This window comes from Danio rerio, chromosome 9 (genome assembly GCF_052040795.2).
Source record: "Danio rerio strain M-AB ecotype USA chromosome 9, GRCz13ab, whole genome shotgun sequence".
Classification (NCBI taxonomy): Eukaryota; Metazoa; Chordata; class Actinopteri; order Cypriniformes; family Danionidae; genus Danio; species Danio rerio.
In genome coordinates, this window is record NC_141029.1 from 26681166 (window position 1) to 26700998 (window position 19833).

At 36.2% G+C, this 19833-nt stretch overlaps 1 long non-coding RNA gene across 14 annotated transcripts in view; it reads right to left on the bottom strand.

Annotated features, from left to right (window-relative positions):
• The window catches only part of LOC141376130 (uncharacterized), a 352849-nt gene that overhangs the window by 268976 nt on the left and 64040 nt on the right, over nucleotides 1–19833 (bottom strand). For 12 of the 14 annotated variants that reach the window (XR_015499433.1, XR_015499429.1, XR_015499430.1 and 9 more), the window contains one exon: nucleotides 10923–11069. This is a non-coding gene — a long non-coding RNA (uncharacterized LOC141376130). Of the gene's footprint in view, nucleotides 1–1097; nucleotides 2009–7679; nucleotides 7759–10922; nucleotides 11070–19833 lie in introns of those variants that run through there. The other 2 variants (XR_015499432.1, XR_015499428.1) reach the window with 2 other exon arrangements.

The window sequence follows — 19833 nt, forward strand, 5'->3', positions numbered from 1 at the left end:
ACTGTCCTTTCTTGTCCAATCTAAGACCCACTTTATATTGAATATTTATCAGGCAATAAAGATCACATATTTTAAAGAAATTAGATTTTAAACATAACAATTTTGTAATGGAAAGACTGGCAGGCTGAAAATTACAAGTCCGTGTGCAGATAGCCCATTGCTATTGATCTGGGCAATTGCTTAAGTTGCCACATTTTTGTTAATCATCTTTTAATTAGGGTCCTCGAAAGTGAGTATGTTGTTCATTTGTTCGTTCAGTCGTTGCATCGTTTGTTCGTTCGTACGTTCATTTATTCATTCATTCTCATTTCTGGTTATTGTGCATCTTGGAAAATCCCTAATACAAGCACAATCTAAGCTTAAACCCTCTAGTTTAAAAGCAACTATGTAATAATTTATGTTTTTTTAGGCAAAACTGCATAGTTTTACATAGTACTGGGCGATTTGGCCTAAAACCGAAATCTTAATTAATTGAACGTTTTGACTTGTTTGTTAATGAATGATAATTTTACTTATTCAGTTATTTATTTTTGTACCCTCATAGTTAATTGACAAGTTTTGTTCGATAAGACATTTTTCAATTAAGGGTGCATAACTTGATTTTGAAATAATTAATGTAATTAAATAAAAATAAAAATTTTATAAAATAACTTTTAAATGTAATAATTTGTATATCCTGTAAATAATATGTAAGGATTTCTTGCATCTTCTGTAAACAAATATTTGAATGTAAATAATAATTTTAATGTTAGGGAAAATATGCCGTCTGTAGGCATCTCTGGCACAGCTTCCAATTATTATCATTCATTCATTTTCCTTCGGCTTAGTCTCTTTATTCATCAGCGGTCACCACAGTGGAATGAACCGCCAAATTATCCAGCATATGTTTTACACAGTGGATGCCCTTCCAGCATTGTACCCAGTACTGTGAAACACCCATACACTCTCACATGCACACACATACACTACAGCCAATTTAGTTTATTCAATCACCTACAGCCCATGTCTTTGGAATGTGGGGGAAACTGAAGCACCCAAAGGAAACCCATGCCAACACAGGGAGACCATGCAAACTCCAGACAGAAATGCCAACTGACCCAGCCAGGACTCAAACCAGCAACCTTCTTGCTGAGCGGTGACGGAGTTAACCATTAAGCCACCATGTCGTCCGCAAATCATCATCAGTGTAGTGCAAAGTAAGACTCGAGAATGGGTCCATCGCCCTACTTTAAGTATAAACACAAAGGTTTAACAGAACAGGGTCACATGGTAGGGAAAGTAAATGAAAAAAAAACAAATAAATAAAAAAAATGACCTGGAAAAATTAGATCAATTAAAGGTTTTGAATGTCAATTTCGATTACTTTTTGATTAACCACCCAGCTCTAGTTTTAATCATCTAAATTTACTCTTCAAATGATTGAACAGTATTTTTACTGGCTAGATAATAGATTAAAAAGTCTATAGTTTTTCAAGTTTCATTTTTAAGTAAAATTAAATAAATATTCTCAACAAAAATCTGAATTCATTAGAATCATTACATGCTCCAAATATCCAAATATATAGTTTAGTGGACCAGAACATGTGGGAAATTAGTATTCAAAAAGAAAGCACAAAGCCATGAGCAAGATGCTCCATGAGTCACAAATAACTGCAGCCAATTTTAATTTTTAAAATTTTTTAATTTTTATCATCCCAGCTTCTTCTTTGTGCTTCCCATCCTTTCAGCCCCAGTTTCTGAGAACTTCAGTCAGGCCTCACAGTGGGCTCCTCAGGGACCCTCAGCTGTCATTCTAATCTCAGAGGCAGTGAGAAGCCGAAGGCGTGTGCTGTCTGAGCCTGCCTGCCACACATAAACACACAGCCTCTCAAACACACATCCACACTCTGCTTTTAATCTGTGGATGATGGCCTGGCATCTTGTCTTCTTCCTCTCTCCTCACCAGCAAAGCCAGTCAGAGTTAATCTTCAGCTCTTGCTTTGGGATGGAGTCCTTCTGTCTGAGCTCCCTGGCGAAGAACAAAGGATTCTTCTTTCAGGTGTTTTCCAGTGTCCTTCAAGTTTGAGATTTTCTGTCCGAAAGTTTGAGGACCGTCAAATAGTCTTCACTTTAGCAGTGTGCTTATATGTCAAGTTAATCTGTGTGGCTAAATTAAGCTGATCACAAAGATTTTTACAAAAAAAAAAAAAGATTCGTATAAAAGGTATAATGGTGTCCACAAATTAAGCTGTGCAACAGAATCCTTTTTAAAGAAGCATTGATAAGATGTTTCTTGAGCCAAAAATACCTAAAGATTTTTAAAGGATCATGTGACTCCAAAGACTAGAAAAATAACTTTAGAAAAGTTTATATATTGAAACATTTCAGTTTTTCATTGGTTTTTACTATATTTCTGTTCAAATAAACATAGCCTTAGAAAAACAATCGAGAATTATTAAAGACAAATAAACAGCTATTAAGAAAATAGGAAACAAATTAGCAACAAATAGGAAAAAGTGCATGTGCAAAAAAAAAATAAAAAATAAAATCAGGTACAGTAAATTGTGTTCAGTCACATAGTGCCTTAAATGAGTTAATCAAAAGTAGAACACTCCAGTCTAAAAATGTTTTTATTAACACTATAAAAGACACTCAAATTTGTCAGTGCCTACAGTGTAGTGGTTGAGTGCACCGACATATAGCACGATGGTTCGATTCCCTTTGCCGACTAATCCCAAATAAAGATGAAAAAAACTAAAAATAATTTTTAAAAAAGACATCTGGAGATATCTGGAGAACTACACATCTGCCACTATAGGAAATACAACACCAAGAAGTTTTTGCATTTACTCACCAGTTTCTGATTACACACACACACATATATACACACACACACACACACACACACACACACACACACACACACACACACACACACACACACACACACACACACACACACACACACACACACACACACACAGAGAGAGCTGCAAGCTCATAATGGACTGATTACAAGGACTATAAAGACACCTCATTCACACACACTCTTGGCTGAGTCTTGTTAAGCAATTCAAAGTGTTTTCCTTGGCTGCCTCAGAAGCCACATACTTCTATACTATATAGTACACTTAAATCAGTATGCGAGCAGAGTAGTATGTCTGAATTCAGAAAATTCGAAAATCAGTATGAGAGAAGTACCCGGATGACCTACTACTTCTGGCGAGATCCTGAAGTGTGTATTCTAAGCACGCTGCGCTATCCCATGATGCCTTGTGAGAGAATTCATGAATGGGAGTGAAGCGACAACTCACAAGGGTAGATCACGTGATCATGACAAAATGGCAGATGTAGTATGTCCCAACTCCATTCTTACTGCTCACATTTATACTGTTCAGAACGTGCTTTTCTAAAAGCCGAGTAGTACGTTAAATTCAAACGCAGTAACTACTGAGTAGAAGGCGGTTTGGGACGCAACCCTTGTCTACTGTGTTTTTGACTTGTTTTTTGTTGTTTTGCCACATGTCCCAACCATTCACCTGCTTTTCTGCCTACACTTTAAATTACCTGTATGCTCCGGTTTGCTCCTGTTTGACCATTGCCTGCCTGACGACTCTCTTAATAAACTGCATCTGGATCCTCAACTCTGTTGTACTCCGACTCTTTACAGCCCACTTTATTATGGACCCAATGTACTCATAAGCATTCTTTATCGTTTTTGTTTACTTCAGACAGAACTGACTGTGTTTATGAAGATGCTTCCCAATAGATGTATTTTGACATACAGTGCATTTGTGAGCATTTGCCCAAGAAGATGCTGAACAAAATTCAATTATGCATTGGTGCACTGTCTGAAAGCCATGCAGCTTTTGTGAATTAATTGTATAAAACCCACTTAAAACTTGAGGGATGGCATATGATTGCTAAACTTTGCAATTAATCTTTGGAATGACAGAATTTATTGTGACTGTTACACCCCTAACACAATAGTAGACATTCCAGAATAATAATCACACAGTTTTAACTGAGAGTTATTAATTTATTATGTGCCTTGAACATAATCAATGCCAAAATTACATCATATTTCATAGAGGTGTCAAAATTAATTGTTTCTTCGATGCAACTTTGAGTAATTAAACACTTCAACTACTTGAAATGCAAATAACTGTGCACAATTCATTGCTGGTGAGTTTACTGGGCAGTCTTTCACTAACAGGGAAATACATCAGAACCCAGCTCGGAAATAAGAAAGCTATAAACTCTCTCTCTGTCACTCTCTGTGGTCTCACTGACCTGCTGGTGTGTTTGTGAGGTAACGTTTGGTCTCCTCTAGGCTGTAACAACAATAACGTTACTCCAGCATCCAGACACAAGCGTGTCTGCAGATCGGGTTTTCTCTTCCGCACCGCCGTCTAAAATGGAAGAGCTGTGATTGCTCCGGCCATTTAACATCAGTGTCCCCGTCACTGTTTGCTAAACAGCGCCAGAGTAGCGCTGACCATTAGAGCTAACTGCAGCTCTTTCTGTTGAGCGCATGATCAATCATAGGCTTTTATGAACTAGCTTAACAACGCTCAAAAAACGGGATAATATTTACATTTGTTTACTTGCTATAAATGCTCATGTTGTTCTGTGCATGTACTTTAGTTTGGTTTGATACATTCAAAAGGAGTGTTTTCTTTGAGCAGGTATAATTAAAGGTACTGTTCATATATCTCACTGCTCAGACAAAGTTGTACAACAAATAATATACAAATATAAATATATATTTATAAACTATCAATTGTATTACAAGTATTATTGGATTGCTAAGTAAAATATCTAATTGTTTATGCAAAGCATCATCAATGCACTGCAATGCACCAAGATATTGAACTAAACCAAATCGATGACATGATAATCATAACAAAACAGAACCGTGAGACCAGTGTAGGTCCAAACCCTTAATATCTCATGTGGGTAAGCAAACAAACATTTTATATTGTGGATACAAACACATGGTTTAGGGATGGTAGGATTATATCAGTAAAAAAATATACAATTTCCTATTCCTGACATAAAGTGTTCGTATGGCCTCAAAAACTGTGGAGACATCTAATACTGACACATCACAACCTGATTTGGCTTCTTTTGGAGCTTGACAGACATGGTCACCTTGAACAGTCTGTCAATTACTGTGAAAATATATATTTTTATATATTTTTTTGTGAAAATGTAGAAAGAATAGGCTCATGGATTTGGAATGACATTAGGGTGTGTAAATAACGACAGATTTTTTGTTTTTGCATAAACTGTTTTTGGGTAACATACGCTTCCCATATCTCTATTTACCCTGCTATCTCCTTTCCCCTATACACATTCCTGCTCAACCTAAATCTGCACAAAAGATTGTAAACTTCACATGCACTTTACATACACATACAGGCCAAATGCATATGTAAAACTGAACCAATTACACGATTTCCATAAACTCTGCATTGTCTCTTTCAGTCTCAGAGACGGCAAATCTGCTCCATTAGACATTTCTGCCTCGCTCATCAGTATACTTCCATTCACTAAAAAACGCAAGCAGGCCTTCAAAGACGCTGGCAAGGTCAGCTTTTGGGAGGATGCAGAAGTAACCATCCCATTATACGGTTAAATGGTGCAGAAGATTCAACCCGAACCGAATTCTCTCCCATCAGTGTGACGTTCTATTAATTAAGTTGCAGAGGGCAGGCCTTTGCTCGCTACACAGATCCACGCTTGCTAATGCAGTGCTGAAGGTCGTTCACATCAATAACAGGCTGCCATTCAGCCTCACGGTAACTTGAAATCTGAATATGAAAACAATTCAGCACTCGTGCCTTTGTGTTCGCCAAAAGAGCATTTATGTTTAGGAGAGTGCTTGTTACCTTCATATCTGAAAGGCTTTTTATTCCATACAAATATGGGGTCAATGAATATTGACAGCATTTTTAGCGTCACATTTGAAGTGATGTATGGAGCTCTGTTCTTGGTGCATGATCGACATTAGTACAACACATGAAGCATGAATGTATGAATAGCCAATCCACTATTTCTGCTCATATGAAAAGAGTTGTTGAGATCTTTGATAAATAACCTTACATCAGTGAATGTCAAAGTCTTGTGCAACAGGAGGTTTACTTCTTTTTTTAACTTCACTTTTCTTGCATGACTAAGCTCAAGTACACGCACTTGTCCAGATATAGTCTCAGACGGCACGCCTACAGACCGCTGGCTGAACGTCTGAAGCATAATGATACAAAATGGGGAACACGTCGGGAGCTTTGAAGTCATCATCTCATTGATTGAATTCTTAAAAGGTTTCCAGAAGACGTGTCTGTCATATGTTTAACAGTCCACTTGAAAACAAACCCAATGCAACTCTGAATCACATAATGAAGGAAGAAAGCAGATGTGTAACGACTGTGACAATTGCTGGGTTTCCATAAACCACTGTTGATGTGCATTTTGAAGTATAGCATGATGAACAAGTCATGGAAAATCCTAAATCCTAAAATAAAAAATAAAAATAAAAAAATCCTAATTGGCAACAAAGTTTTTACGCTTGCTGGTGTTGTACAAAAAAAAAAAAAGGTTAATGTGAATAATGGCAGAGGAAAACACTTTTCCTGAATAAACTCTACATGAGAAATTTTAAAGTATTTTATTTCTATTGCACTTTTACTATGTAAATTGTGTCAAAGCAGCTTAACATAGAATTTCTAGTAAATTGAAACTGTGTCAGTTCAGTTTTCAGTGTTGAAGTTCAGTTCAGTGTGGTTTAAAGGGCACCTAGGTTACCACTTTTTTCAGATTTAATATCAGTTTTTTGTGTCCCAGAAAGTGTCTGTAAAGTTTCAGCTTAAAACACCCATCAGATTTTTATTATACCTTTTATAAGACTCTATTTTATACCTTTTAGCATCAGGTATCGGTTCTGTTGTACTGTGCCTTTAAGGCTAGTCCTTTCCGTCCACCGTTTCTATGTGCCTTTTAGCGTGCCTTAATCTCCTCGCTCTGCTGCATCAGAAAACAGGCAGACATAAAGGAAGCAGATCTCACGCAACGTTTGTGAGAAATACTACAGTAAGAACTTTACCAATAAGTATTTGATGCATTTGTTGTGGAGTTGCAACGATGAGTCACACACTATGTCGTTACAAACTTCGCGCACACATCACAGATGTTGTAATTCATTACACGCATGCACTGTTTTAAAACCTTTTATACTTGTAAAACTCACTCTGGATCACATTTGATGATGATTGATGATCCTAGCAAACTGGACAGACCTTTTATTCCCGTTGTTTTGCGCTCGTCCTCTCTTGTTGATATGATTATACACATGACTACTGAGACATGTTAATACGCAGCTGTCAATCAATTCGATAGGCAGCGGGACCGCACTCCTACGTCAAGTAGTGGTCGATCTGAAAACAGTTCCAATTAGTCCACCGTTTTCATGTTGTTAAATTGAAAAAAAAAAAAGGACTAGGTCTGTTTATATCACCACAATATGACAGTCTATACACTATACCTTCACAATATGTCTGTCTAAACAGCTTGAAAAGTAGATTTTTCACCATAGGTGCCCTTTAAATAAATAAAAAAAATTAAAAAAACACAAATCCCAAAAAAAGCAAGCCAGTGACGGCGAACAAACTTCACCAATTCATGAAAGTAAAGGAATAAACCTTAAGAGAATCCAGGCTCAGTTGGGCACGGCCAGTTCTCCTCTGGCCAAGCAGCCTAGGCGCTGGAGGCTGAAAAATGCTGGACGTCCATCATTGAGAAGTGAATTAACATTGAAAGTGAAAACATTCTTTATTCATTTCTCTAATACTGTAGGAACATCAACATTACATTTTCATACTATAAACATAATGCTGAGCATAAACTGTAACTGGTTGCTTTTCAGGTCAGTCAGACCTAATATAGCCTATTAGACAGGATCTTAAATGTAAAGGTAACTTACAGGATTAATTCACCAAAAAATTCAGTTATTTAATTAGCAAATATTACAAACATAATATTAGCTAAGCAGTTTACAGTGCAAGGCTCTATAATCAAGCACGCTCCTCTTTGTGTCATCAATCTGGCAACCTGAATGTATGTTTAGAGTCATTGTTATGAAAAAATATCCTCTCCAACATCGAGTATAAATCACAATACCTACTTGAACCACTATGTATCAATCATAAATACTGCACTTCTAAATAAAAAATAATAATTCACATGCCGTAACTCATGTATCCAGATTTCAACACTTATAAAGAATCCTGTTTCATCGTCATGAATATTAATTATGATAACTGACTCCTACACAAAATCACAAACACCATGTAAAATACTGAGATGATCACAATGACAACACAAGCAGCTAAAAAAATAATAACAGCCTTAAGATCCAAACGTTTGGCAGGACTCTCTTAGAGAAAACTAATGAAGGCCAAGCAACAGATGTTTCACAACAGGAAAGTGGAAAATGTGCTATAATTGGATAAAATAGTAGTTAATCAGCTGTAACATCTCTGTGAGAACCAAGTACATTTGGCATTAAAACTGTTAAACTTCCAAAACGAGTTGTTTTCTTTATTAGACTGAATGGTTTATGATTAATTGAAATAAATAGTTTTGCAACCTCTTTGCTCTAAAGCAGTGATGCCCAAACTAGGGCCCGCGGGCTAAAGTTGGCCCATGGTAACCTTTGATTTGGCCCACCATCCCATCTGAAAAGAGAGGTAAAATGAAGCAAATGTTTCGAGATTGTCAATTTAAATTTAATGTAACCCTTTATTTGTTTTAATGTTAAAAGCTAACTGAAATTAAATATTTCAATTACATTTCATAATTTAATCAGATTTTGTTTAAATGTAGGCCTACATACTGTCACCTGTCAATGCAGAGATTTTGGTGAGCAAATCAAGTCAAAGGCAGATACTGCTTGACTAGGGTATTCAGCGTTGAACTCCACTGTGTTATAAATGTGATTGTTTTTATTGCAGCATGTTCTCATTTAGCAAAGCTAGACTGCGTTAGTTAATATGATTTAAAATAATGTTGTTTTTTTTTACTTTTACATATTAATAAATAAATGAGGAAGTTACCCATGGCAACTTTAATGGATCCCACTTCATATTAAGTGTCCTTAACTACTGTGTACTTACATCAAAAAAATACAATGTACTTACTGTGTTTATAATGTATTTGAGAACACTTGTGGTTCTTTTGAGTTGGGATAGAGGTTGGGTTATGGACAGGTTTGGTGGTATGGGTAGGTTTAAGGGTGGGTTAGGGTGTAAGGGACGTTCAACAGTGTATTTAAAAATGTAATTACAAACATGTATTTAATCAAGCATAAGTACACAGTAAATACATGTATTTACACAATAAGTACATTGTAACAAACCTTTATCTCCTGTGTAAGTACATATTAGTTAAGGCCACTTAATATAAAGTGGGACCCTTTATGTAACAGTTTGGTAAATTGGCCCTTCAGACAAAAAGCTTTGGGCACTCCTGCTCTAAAGTAACATTAGTCATAATGTTAAAGTTGCTGTCCATGGTGCTGATTATGTAAAGACTTGAAAAGACTTTAGAAAGCTGAGATGACACAAAACGAAACAAAAAACAAAATGAAGGATGTAAAACTTGAAAAATTAAATAATAAGAGTTTAAATAGTTTGTACTATCAAAACTATAATTTACAAAACATTCTATTTGTATATTCCTTTACAAAACTAAAAATATATGCTTTTATTTAAATAAAGTTTTTTTTTTAAGAAAAAAGAAAAAAAACAACGATTCATTAAATAAGGAAACAACTTAAACTGGTCCACTTTTTAAATACTACCCAGAACCAGTGGGCTATTGATTTTTTTTATCATTATTAGAATTAAATAAAAGGGTTCTTTTACTATAAATACATTTCCAATAATTTATAAAATAATAACTATCTATCTATCTATATATATATATATACACGCAAGCACACGCACGCACGCACCCACGCACCCACGCACACACACACACACACACACACACACACACACACACACACACACACACACACACACACACACACCTCTTGCCTTAGAAAAGATAACCTATTTTTTGAAAAGCAAAATTCATATAATTTGGTCTATTTGGAAAATATTCTAAGACTTTTTGGAAAATCTAAATGGTGACTCTTTTCTTAAACTGACAAACACTGAAAGTATATAAATTAGTCTGTATTTTTTTAATATTAATGTTGCAATTTGTTTATTATTCTTTTTTCTTTCAAAGTTTGTTAAGTTATTTTGAATCTATATTATTGGTGTATTTGCTTTTGTATTTATTTATTTACTTTCTAACCTGAAAAATTAAACCTGTCAATTTGTATGACAATTTTTTAAATATAAATTGTTTGTAATCAACCGTCTACTTTTATAATAAAGTACTTCATAATACTTCCAAATAATATGTTTCTTTATGAGGAAAATAAAATACATGAAACATTTTTAAAAAAATAATAATTAAAACATATATTGAATATTATATTATATTATATTATATTATATTATATTATATTATATTATATTATATTATATTATATTATATTATAAAAAAATAAAAACAAACTATCAATACCCTTTTTGGCAGAAAAGCCCCATCCAGTCCTCTTTTTTTAAACCTCTTTCTCTCTTACAGTACTTCCTCCTATGCTCTCCGCATTCATCTAAGAAACCACGGGTCGTTTTCTCTCTTGTAAGACTGACAAGAGCAGCACCTAATTAAACTGAAGGTGAAGGAAGAGGCTGCAATGTCAGCAGGACAAACTGACAACTGCCTGCCTTATTTTGTCACATAGAAACTCCACATTCTCCACAAAGTGACCAGGCAGTGCTTACTTGTGACTGACAGAAATGCGAACGACTGCTTTTTTTTTTACTCACTGATTTATGCCAGTAAGGCCTTTGGGGCTCCATGGATGGCAGTGAACAGAAGAGCTGGATCTCCCAGCTGTGAGATGAAGGCAGGCTGAAGCAGCTCAAAGACCACCAGACTTACTCACTGTTGAAAGCCACAGATTAAAGGCAAACCTAGAGAAAGAATGAGCGAGAGAGAGAGGGAGAAAAATTGTGTGTCAGAAGCTTCTTAGCAGTGTTGTTGTGTCACAAGGTGATGAATCATAATTTTTCCCTTCATTAAAAGTAGCACCAAAACTCTGCCGCTGACTTGGTGGACTCAAATTTGTCACGGATTTCAAGCGCTGACTTGATCAATATTGAAGCCCTAATGAGTGGCGTTTACTGCTAAGCAAACAGTCATTTGGTTTTAAGCAGGATAATTGGTCTCAAACCTCTCTACTCGATAGCAGAATCATTTAGAGTTAGAAATGTCCTTCTGGCAACTAGCATAATTGGGCCGATAGTTTGAAACAGACATGTAGCCTATAGGCATAAAAAATTCATTTGTCAGACTGCAGTGGGAATTTGCATATTGGTTTCAAATATTAAATTCAAATATAATCATGTGTCTGCAATAGTTATCTGGTAAAAACTCAAAAAAACCATATGCTGCCATGAAAAGGCAAGAATTGCAACATAATAAGTACAATTAGAAAGGAGTAACAATAATGATAACAATAGTAATAAATAACCAAGGTAAACTGCTATTATTATACCACAAAAAGTAGTGATGTGATGTTGTGCGCAGAGGCTTTGAAGTATGTATCAAAAAAACGATACATCTCGCAGGGAAGCAGTGTACCGGAGCTTAATACAGTTTGCCTTCATCACGTGATCAGTGACGTCCAAAGCTTCATTTTCGCCTATACCCACGTGACTGCTTCAAACTTTGATTCAAAGGTTTAAACACCCTCATGGGTTAGTAAAGTGTATAGCGAGAGATTAGGCATTGATTACATACATTTCTACTGCTTCAAAGCACTGCACCGGTCCCACGCACAAGTAATTAAACTAAAATACCATAGTAATTTATAGTAAAAAGGTTTTGAACCATACAAAAGTGTATAAGCGTATTTTTTACAACTATCTTTCAAGAAAACCACTGCATATCGTGTTTAACGGAGGCCAGCTGGCGAGTGCAGCCCAAAAGCCATATTCCTATAGCCATCTGCTTAGTGCATTCACCTCCCATGAAGGAATCGCTGGTTCGATCCCAGATTAGAACGAGTGGGTGGGTGAAGAACTAGTTGTAATACAATATATGTAAAGACTTTTGAATACTTTGGGTTTTAATAGTCACGGTGGTGTAATGTAACATACTGTACCTTATGTGTAAAGACTACAGTAATTGAGTAATTTCTTTATATTACTGTTGTTGTATTACTACATGAATAAGTTGGTCAGTTGTGAACATCTGACATCTTTGCAACACAGTGCTTTCCCACACTTTAACCAGAAGAGGTCCTCATCGAGCTCTGATTTAAAAAGCTTCTAGCAACGAGCCTTTTTCCCCGATACAATCGAGTCGAGCGCTTCACTGTTTCAGAGAGCTTTATTTTACCATCACTACCAAAAAGTGCAGTGGACTAAAAAAACAACAGGAACTGAAGAAGCTGCTGTTGCAGTGAGTCTGGAGAAACACCGAAGTTTAGGTTTCGATGAGCAAGGTTGAAACACACAAACATGGCAGCAAGCAGGAAAAAAAACTTGTAGAAATGTTGCACTATGAAAAAGAACAAACTATTTGATCTTTAAGTGTGGTTTTATTTATGAACTAGTTTTGAGAGGAGCACGTGTTTATGATTGATCACGTCTGGTCCAGAATTAGCTAATACTCGATCCACCAATCAGTCAATTCCTATCTCACCACAAATAATTAGAAAATCTTACATCAGTATCTTCATTTTAAAGAATCCCCCTTCCACCCCTACTCCTCCCCCCTTTAGGGTAAAATTTTACTTTGATTCTAAATCAAAGTTACGTTATATTATCAAGATGAATTTGCTCTGACAGAGTTTAAGAACAATGAACTGAGTTCTTGTCATAACTTATTACCATTTTGTAAACTATAGTGAATAAACTGTGATGGTGCACCTGCATGATTGATTTATCACTTGATTGAATGGGCTGAATCAGTGGTTATCAGCTGATAGATATGGGCCGGTAAGGACGGTCTGCGTATATTGGTAGGCTCAGAAGGCTGTTATTATCCATCCACATAGTTACTCAGCCACACTAATAGAGGTCCAAATCTGTTTTTACATTACTGTGGCAGTTGGTTAATAAAAAATGTAATAAATTATTTAAATAATTCTCGTTAACTTCCGACCACAGCCGTATCTATAGCTGATTAACCATGTGGATGGATGATAACAGCCTTCTGAGCCTACCAGTAGACACAGAAGGCCCCTACTGGCCTATATCTATCAGCTCATAACTACTGGTAACACCCATTCAGTTGAGTGATAACATTCGAATCGGCCCTGATTTTCAATCTTAACAAATGAAAATGATACTCTGACCAGCTGTCCATTTTTTTATTTGAAATTTGGAATAAATGCTTGCCAAACCGGGTGACACGGGGGCTCAGTGGTCACTTCACAGAAAGAAAGTCACTAGTTCGAGTACTGGCTTGGGTCAGTTGGTGTTTCTGTGTGGAGTATATATGTTCTCTCCATCTACTCGTGAGTTTCCTCCGGGTGCTTCGCATTCCCCCACAGTCCAAAGACATGGGTGAATTAAATAAACTAAATTGACCATAGTGTATGTGTGTGAATGAGTGTGTATGGACGTTTCCCAGTGATGGGTTGCAGCTGGAAGGGCATCTGCTGTGTAAAACATTTGCTGGATAAGATGGGGACCCCTGATGAATAAAGGGACTAAGCTGAAAGAAAACGAATTAATTAATATTTGCCAGATCTTTATTGAATAAAACAAAAATCATGTCTCAAAAATTTGCCTAAATCTGGTAAGTTCAGAGAAACTGAGAATGATATTTTTTTAGCACAGGTTTCCATGTGCTAATTGGCATAAAAAGTCTGACTATGCCCTGTGTAATTTTGTTTATCTTTTCCACATCATTTATTTGAAGCTTTGTCTTATCTACACAAGCTTGTCTCTCGTCATGGGTCACCTCGTCAAATTACTTTAAAACAATGAACTCATTTTTAGAGCTGCATCTGACATGTACTGCAAAATGCTAATAAGTAGCGTGCTTCATTATCTCAGTGAATGAAATGAACATGGCTTCTCCTCTAATGAGCTAATGGAACTCAATGTCATTTAGAGCTTAGCAGCACAAATGGACAGAAGCTGATCAACAGGGGCCTCGCTTCATTGTGGACCAAAATGACTTGATGCTTTTATCTCTGAATGCTTTGCTGAGAGTGTGTTTTCATAAAACATGACATCTGTCAAGATCGCTGATGTCAGCAGACTTTAGCGCTCCAATTTAAGATGCTTTCTACCTCAACAATTATGATAAAAATGTGACTGGCATCCTTCAGTTATTGTACAAAAACTGATGTATTTCAGTGAAAGTAATGCAAGCTTTGTTTTTAATTCTAAATACGTCAATAATTGCACGGTTGTATGTTAAGGCAAAGCACACATCGGCACCCTTTCATATATTAATTTAGATTCAGACTAAGATATGTTGATTTGTATTTTTTCTTTAAGATTCAATGAAAGTAGTTGATTTTGCATAATAAATGCAGGGTAAAGACATGCCGTTTACTAACAGACTATTCCGAGTTACATCTATATCAAAAGCAAATCCATTTTAATCAGAAAATAGAAAGAATTCATAAAAATGACAATATGTTGAAATACTAGTAAATCTTGTTTAAATACACTAACAGGTCACTTTGTTAGGTATACCTTACTAGTACTGGGTTTTGCTTTCAGAACTGCCTTAATCCTTTGTGGCATAGATTCAACAAAGGACTGAAAATATTCCACCAAGATTTTAGTCTATACTGCAAGTCTATACTACTTGCTGCAGATTTGTCAGCTGCACATCCATTATGCGAATCTCCCATTCCACCACATCCCAAAGCTGCTCTATTGGATTGAGCTCTAGTGACTGTGGGGGCCATTTGAGTACAGTGAACTCACTGTCATGTTCAAGAAACCAGTCTGAGATAGTTTACGCTTTACATGGCACATTATCCTGCTGAAAGTAGCCATCAGAAGATGGACAAACTGTGGTCATAAAGAGATGGACATGGTCAGCAACAATATTCAGGTAGGCTTTAGCTTCGACAATGTTCAATTGGAACTAATGGGCCCAAAGTGAGCCAGGAAAATATCCCCCACACCATTACACCACCACCACCACCAGCCTAAACACTTGATACAAGGCAGAATGGATCCATGCTTTCATGTTGTTGATGGCAAATTCTGACCCTACCATCCGAATGTTGCAGCAGAAATCAAGACTCATCAGACAAGGCAACGTTTTTCCAATCTTCTATTGTCCAATTTTGGTGAGCCTGTGCAAACTGTAGCCTCAGTTAACTGTTCTTAGCTGACAGGAGTGGCACCAGGTGTGGTCTTCAGTTGCTTAAGCCCATCCACCTCAAGGTTCAATGTGTGTTCAGAGATGCTCTTCTGCATACCTCGGTTGTTCGAGTGGTTATTTGTGTTACAGGTTGGCCGTTCTTCTCTGACCTTTGGCATCAGCAAGGTATTTGGTATATCTCACAGGATATTTTCTCTTTTTCTGACCATTCTCTGTAAACCCTACAGATGGTTGTGCATGAAAATACCAGTATATTTACTTTCAGATTTCACTCTCAGATCAGCCCGTCTTGCACCAACAATCATGTCACATTCAAAATCATTTAAATCACCTTTCTTCCCCATTCTGATGCTCGATTTGAACTGCAGGAGAATGTCTTGACCATCTCTGCATGCCTAAATGCATTGAGTTGCTTCCATGTGATTAGCTAATTAGACATTTGCGTTAACGAGCAGTTAGACAGGGGTACCTTATAAAGTGGCCGGTGAGTGTATATTACATATTTTGTGCATTCAATTACAAAGCAAAAGCAAAATAACCATTCCCATATAAGGTGGCAGTTTATGAATAAAACGAAGTTCTGCACTGTTCTTTTGGACTGCATTTCACTGTACTAAGCTTGTTTTTAGCAGCTAAAAAAGTGTAAATGTTTAAATGCTTGAGTCAGCCTATATCAGCGCTCAATGTCAAAATGGTTGAGATGGTCAGGTGGGATTTACAGTTCACAGAAATGCAAAGCATCAGTTTAATTGAAAAAAAGGAGCGAGGTAAGACTGAACTACTTATATACTGTATGAAAACAGCTTTAGGATAGAAATGTTAAACATCCTGCAGAAATATCCAGTAACCTACTCTATTTATTTCAGCTTATTTAATATTTTTTGCTGTTTTACATTGAAAATTATGGTATCAATTACAGGATTTGTGCAGCACCTTGGTAAATGTAATAAAACAAGTAATGTTTTGCATTTTTGGCATATCTGGCATACAAATAAAAATAACTCTGTGTACTGTTTAGTTTGAAAACATAATTCAGAAACAGTTCGAAATTATTTTTATATTTTATCAAGAATTAGCCCTGGAATTTTTTCAAGGCAATATGACAGCATTACTTAAGAGTTCAGAACAAAATGAAACTTTGTCCACAGCCTGAATTTTTCACAACTAAAAAATGTCAACACATTCCCATCCAGTGACAAGAAAGAGCAGCCTCTGCTTGTCTTGTGTCTCTGGACGAGTCCAAACCAATGAAATATTCATCCATTGCATAACCACCAGGGGATTTTCAGGCTGAAAGGCTAAGACGTACACAAAATGTTGACTTGTGTGGCAAACCACAGTGCTGTTCACTTGGACTGACTGGCATGACTATTCTGACTGGCTAATCTACAGTGTGTGGAGACATGTTCTCATTTTTTTTCTCTTATGAATTAAACAAATTTGAGCACTGAAATAGTAAATACTGGTTAAGGCCGGGATACACCAAGTTGATGCCAAACAACTACCGCCGACTAACTCAAACTGAGTTTTCACCTTGCATCAGCTCATGTCTGGTTCCATCTAGACCAAAAAAGCTTCTAGTGAACACCAACTAGACAAAAGCCACCAGAAACAACAGTGCGCGTACAGGGCCTGCATTGGAGGACAAGTCTTTGTGCACCTTTCCAAGAGAGACAAAAGTCCATTTTCACATAAACAATGGGAAACTGGAACTACATGTGCGTGCAAAACAAAGTAGCATTTAGATTCTTTTTTTTTTTTTTGATTTGATTTATGACAGTAATTGTCACTCACCACAGAGTGATTCATGTCTGCAAATATGTCTGATAATTTAATAATCTTAATCTAAATTTTAAACATAAGAAATTTAGTTGAATTACAGTAAAGCCAGCCTTTTGTGTTTCTTCTTTACTTAAATTGTTTACATGTTTATGTCATTTCACTACATTACACTTGTGCTTTAAACCAATGCTAAATAACCATTCAGAGCGTTCTCTTCAGGCGACACCAATTCTACATGCTGAAGAAGGTGAATGAGCTCTGATCTTAACCCGACAAAAGTGTGGAGCACACCAAATCAACTAGACGGACTGACGCTGACAAATGGTCTGACAAAATCCAATGGCTGTCTATTGGCCTGGTGTGTCCAGGCCTTTACACTTTATTTTGATGATCCTTTTACGCAATCTGTTGACCATAATGTTGCTTAATAACTCAAATACTCATCATTATTATAGAGTGGTGGAACTATGAAGTCAATTTGTATGCAAAAACCCGGAAGCTAGTTCGCATTTTAGCAGTTCCGGTTCACACGTCACAAAGTCAGTGGGATTTCAGTTAAATCACATAAATAAAGTTTCGTGGCTATCACAAATTTACGATACTTTCACGTTTTTTTCTACGGCATAAAACACATCAGTTACATCACATCCTGGATTTTTTTTAAACCAGTTACGCTTCTTTAAAAAAAAGGTTGCTGTCAAGTTACTAAATGAGACTACAGGCGGTGTTATTATACATCACTGAGCTGAACTCTCTGGAACGCAGCCTGCTTGTGTTGAGCATTTGGAGTTGTCTGCTAATTAAGTATTTCGTAAATTTTTAGATTTTTAGTTATTTCATTTTACATTTTTAATGTTTTAATAATAAGTATTTTAAAGTTTGTAGTATTTTTCTAATTGGGAATTGATATTGTGTGTAGATAATGCCCTCACTTGTAAAGACTGTCAAGACAGATTCATTTGTTGATTCTTTATTTTATTGAAATGATATTATGGGGATACTGCTAACCTGTGCAGCCTGGCTCTTTCCTCCTCTCAGTAATGCAATTGTATGTATAAATGCGGAAACATACATACATGTTAACTGTAATTATTATTTAACTGTCATCTGATAACACTCTGTCATAACTGCAATATTTACACTCCTCCTTAAAATGCATACCATATGTGACTGTATGGGCTGCTTCTCGCTTTACTTTGTGACAAAAAATATTAAATGTTCTCTGTCCATGATGGAACTTGCAGGCTTGTCCCTCACACCTCATTTCTGTCGTCTGTTTGACAAAATTGAAATTGATCTGTTTCTTATTAAAGCTACAAAAGTACTTTAGTCAACAGCAGTGACTTTATAGTTGTCTATTGGTGGTTCATTCCGCAGTGGCGACCCCAGTATACTAAGGAATAAGGCGAAAAGAAAAATAATAATAATGATAATAATAATGATAATAATAATAATAATAAAAATAATCACAGTCTGGAAAAAATATTGACAGAGCGCTATGGATACGATTTACTGTTATACGTGTATTGTCATTCTCAATTCTTTGTCCATTTATTGCATAACAAAAAATATGATTTCACTGTTATCTACATGAAACTGGGTTTTGCAGAGAAATGAATGCAGAGTGCTGGAAAGTGGCAGGATATGATGCAATAATCTCAATTAAATGTTGATGGCCATAATAAATTGCACAGCCCTACTTTCCAAATAGATGTCAGTTTCCTTTCATTAAAAACAAATTGACATGCTCTTATAAAGTCATATTCAATAGAATGTCTATAGGTGGACCATCACATCATCAAAACAAAATAGTAGCAGATATGATGACTGATAGCTAACATGTACTGTAGCTTGCAAAGTTACTTACTTTATAGTCTACAAATAAATTGCACATTTACTGTACAGTGTACTGTAAGCAAATCTATATGGGCCACTAAAGTCGAGTTTTCCAACACATTTTCATTAATCAAATCTTCATGTGTATTTAATCACATTAAATGGCAGTGTTTTATACAGACCAGCAGCACATTCCAGCTTTTCAGGCACTCCTTCAGTTATTGGCATGCACTGACATAAGCGAGCTCACAGAGGAACAGATAAGCTTCTTTTTGTCCTTCGTTATAATTAATCCCGTTGTCTCAGGAATTCGGGGTCGTGCAGCAGTGCATGTAATAACTGCTGTCTTTTTATTGGCAAAAACTTTGTGGGCCGCTGTAAAACATGAAGGAGAGTGACAGGAGGCTGAGAGTTTTGCTCACGTTCGCTGGACTAAGAATATATCAGCAACTGAAAAAAACGAAAAATAAACAGAAAGCAGCTGTCTAACCTGCTCTGACTTCATCTTGATAGCCATAAATGATGCAAACTTTAGTTTTACAAGGCAGTTGCTGCAAATGGATGAAAGTTTAACTGCTTCTTTTTATACCTGCGGTAATGAAATCCATTTCAGAAAGCTAGACCTGGCTTTTCAAAACTGGATGTTCATTAGGAAAGATTGACTGTCAGATTTAGAGCGTGTGCATATAGTGGAAGATAATATTTTCCGGTGTGTGCAAAAATAGCTTTGCAATACTGGATCACCATTTGGTGGAC